Source organism: Schistocerca americana, chromosome 5 (assembly GCF_021461395.2).
Source record: "Schistocerca americana isolate TAMUIC-IGC-003095 chromosome 5, iqSchAmer2.1, whole genome shotgun sequence".
Classification (NCBI taxonomy): domain Eukaryota; kingdom Metazoa; phylum Arthropoda; class Insecta; order Orthoptera; family Acrididae; genus Schistocerca; species Schistocerca americana.
In genome coordinates this window covers 335,531,607-335,535,572 of record NC_060123.1, presented here as the reverse complement: position 1 = coordinate 335,535,572, position 3,966 = coordinate 335,531,607, and positions in this window count along the sequence as shown.

Sequence of the window (3,966 nt, the reverse complement as noted above, 5' to 3'; positions counted from 1 at the left end):
AATTGATACTACGATGGTTTCATCATTAAACCTTAAAGAATACTTTTGTAACACACTTATATTATAGCAATCTTTTACGAATTACTGGTACTGTTAAAGTGCAGAAGTGCAGTGACAAATGTGTATGAAATGGCTGTGCACAGAATTGAAGTCGGAGGAGGCCCTGGTGTTAAGTTCGTATTTGAACTGAGTAAAAAAGTTTTTGGTTTAACACATACCAGGGGCCATATGTACACCCATCCTAACACATGTCTTACTGTAGCTGTGTTACATTGTATTAAGAAAGGTTCAAACAATGAATCAGAGCTGTCTCCCAGGCAAATTGCAAAAGATTTTAATTGGGCTGAAATCAATTCTCAGCTGATGGCACCATTTGTATGTGCAACATTCGGATTTTACATTCGAAAACATTCACCCTTAAATAACTCCAGATGGTAGTGGACTGATGATTCAGGTTTGGTCCATTGGTGTGTTGGACATCGAACTAAGGTAAGTTTTAACTGCTTGAAAAAAATCTTATTTAGTGTGAATTTAACAAACAAAAACCCCATTTTTCTTGTGTGTTCCAAACAAGTCGGGATTAATTCAAATTTTGTACAAAGGTAGACAAATACAAGCAATTAATCACCATCCCGTTGTTTTGTGAACTGCACATGCTGACACTGAAAGGCTGTAGATATTTTGAGGCTTCAGTTCTGAAATCTCGCGAATTTATCAAGCTAAAATTTCTGCTCCTTTGATGATGTATATGAATACGTAAACATGTAGAGTTGTAGCATTGTTTCTAGTATTGAGTTGTGTTATATGATGTTAGTATGTGAACTTATGTTTCACTTATGAAGTTAGATATTTGTCTGTGTTTGGTTTTGTCCACATTCTGTTTGAGGTATATGTTAAGCTACAGGTGGTGTTGGGGTGCAGCAGCCATTGTTGTGATTCAGAACAATTGCAGAGACACCGCATCACCAACTGCAGCTCCAAGGAACACACCAGATGGAAGATCCTTTGAACCATAACAAACAATGCTGAAGAAGAGAACATCGAGCTTGGATATACACTTGAAGCAGTCTCTTGTCTGAAGTCTCTGGATAGAGCTCTCTTATGATAGCATCGCAAGAGACATGATGTGACAAAGCAAGCTGGGATATTTTTACTTCCCCTCTTGTTTTGCTATCTGCCTCCTTAAAATTCATTTTTTTTACTTTTGAACTAATTACCATTAACATACGTGAATATAAACTGTAGTTTCATAAAAGAGAAAGGCTGGCCCTCAGTTTTAAGGAATATACCACCAGATCTAATTTTGTGCTTAGTTTTATGTGTGTAATTGATTTTCTAATTTATTTCGACTATTCCTAGTTAGTATCTTTCATTATATGGCGAAATCAGTAATGGTTTCATAACTTAAATTCTATTGTTGACATAGAAACAAATATAAATTCTGTACTAATTGTAAACATTTGGAGGAATGACTAATAGTATTCTTAAAGGATCTATTTGGCTTTATTCGAAAACATGTTAGCAAAGTCGGCTCTTAATTAATTCCAGAGTAATTAATAGTTGTGTCCAAAGTATTCTTTGCGTACTTATATTAGTTAAATTCAGGATTTAACCAAATAATTCAGCATAATTCTTGTAGTAGGAGAAACTGTTAAAAAGAACCAATTTTTCGATGTATTCAGTAGTTTAATGAGTTCAGTTTTAATTGTACTTTCAGTAAATTGAACTTCAAACAATGTGTAGTTTCGGCACTTATTATTATGAGGATATATAAGGGCCTGAATTTTGGACTCAAGACAGTCAGTCCATGGCCAAGTTTCAGACGAGAAACCTGTGTTGGATACAACAACAATGCTTCAACTTAACTGTGAAATAAGTGTTATACAATTAGGCCATGTGTTAAAACAATGGCAGAATCTGCTCCATACATATATTTCTATTCTTCAGGAACTGTGAACTTTGTGGTTAGGTTCTTACTGCTTGTAGATGTTCAATAGTAAACTATTGTAGCAGTATGTGGAGATTTGCCTGCAAACTATTAATGAGGCTTATCGAAAGTTAAACAATAGTGCACTGGCCATGTAACTGTGTTATTATGGGGAGGGGGGGGGGGGGGTTAACAGTGAAATTAACGTACTGTGAAACACAACTGTGCACCTGTCGGGTACATTATTTGCAGTAGGCAGTGTCGGAATTACATACACCATTTTTCAGCCAATGTAGCAATGCAGTACATTGACACCGAGGGCAATCAATGAAGATATAAAGAAGGCAAACTGTCACATTTTGTGCCCTGGGTGAGGAATATTGTACGTAGCTACAATAAACAAGGACTCGCTAACTCTGAACAGTGAAATCAACAGCGCTTTACAGTGCAGTGGTGCAACAGCCAATCAGCACATGAGTTTCATGACCGCAGTTGACAGCAGCCAATCAGCGAGCAGGTTCTATGGAACCAGCAATTGAATACAGGAGCAGCCAAGCAGCATGCAGGTGGACACAGCTGACCAAGATAAACAAGACACCTCACCAAGAGAATTACAATTTGCAGCAGACTAAAAATAGAGATGACAACTGCAGCAGCAATCAGCAGACAGAGTGATTAACAAACAAGGTAATTTCATAGCAAAAGCTGTTTTGTATTAAATGATACATAACAAGTTGCCTTAACAAACAAGACAGTGTGACTGAGGACAAAGCTGTAGAGGTTAACTTGTTAAATGAACAGAAAGACATAAGTGCGACTGGTTCTACAGATGATGGTAGTTATAAATAAGGCATGAATGTAACTTTGAAATATGGGGATGAATGTAACTTTGAAAGATGGGGACAAAAGTCCTATTGTAAAGAGCGAAAAGGACAAACACAGTACTGAAGTGGATGAGTTCATTAGGGTTGAGGAGGAGGAATCCAGTAGCGAAAGTCAGCAAGACTTTATGGCAGACAGAAATTTGGAAGCGATGTTAAGGCAAATTATTTGTAGTTTGAGTAATATGAGTACGAAAAAAGACATTAGTGGTATGGAAGAAGACATTAGTAGTATGAAAAATGACATTAGCAGGGTGGAAAAGAAAACTGATAGCATTAGAACAGATGTGGTTAACTTAAAGGATGAACCGAAGAAATAAATAAAAATGGAGATTAAGGTAGTCAGATCTAATCCTCTAGAATTAAATAAGAAGTTTAATGTGGTAGTTAAAGATTGTGCTAATAGTAATGAGAAATTAACACTGAGTCATAAATGTGTGGAAGAGCGAAAGAAGGTTTGTGATGACAGTAGTAGGTAGGTGAAGTTTTCCGAGAAACAATGTGCAGAAAATAGGGCTAAACTTGAGAACGAAATTGATCAGATTAAAAATTATTTAGAAACTGAGGTAGAAACCAAGTGTGCAGTAGTGGAAGAGGAAAAACTGGTAAAAGTAAATGAAAATGTAGATCCAAAATTGACTGAAATGGAGAAAAAGGTGGAAGACGTACAAAATCTAAAGCATAGAGAAAGTGACAGTGGTTCTGATGATCATCTTGGTAAGCAGGATAGCAGTTTTTCCTAGGAAAGTATTAATGAGGATGTGTTGTATGAAGAAGATCACATGATAAGTAAAAAGGAAGTGTGTCAACCTGTAGTAACAGCAAGTGTGGAACGTATACATGTTAAGTGTTTACTGGACAGTGGTAGTGATTTGAATAGCATTTCACAGGCATTTTTTGAATTCATTAAGAACACAGAGGGTATAGTAATGATGCATGTTTCTGGAATAAAAATTATTGGTGCTACTGGGAAGATATCAAAGAGGGTGAAACAAGAGATACTTTTGACTGAGGAACTTGCAGGACAGCTGTTGGAATGCAGTTTCTTGGTAAGTAAAAATCTCAGCATTGATGTAATATTTGGGAATAATTTCTTGAGCAATAAGCAAATAGGGGGTTTAACATTTTATGTTGGTTTCATTATGTGGTGATAATGCT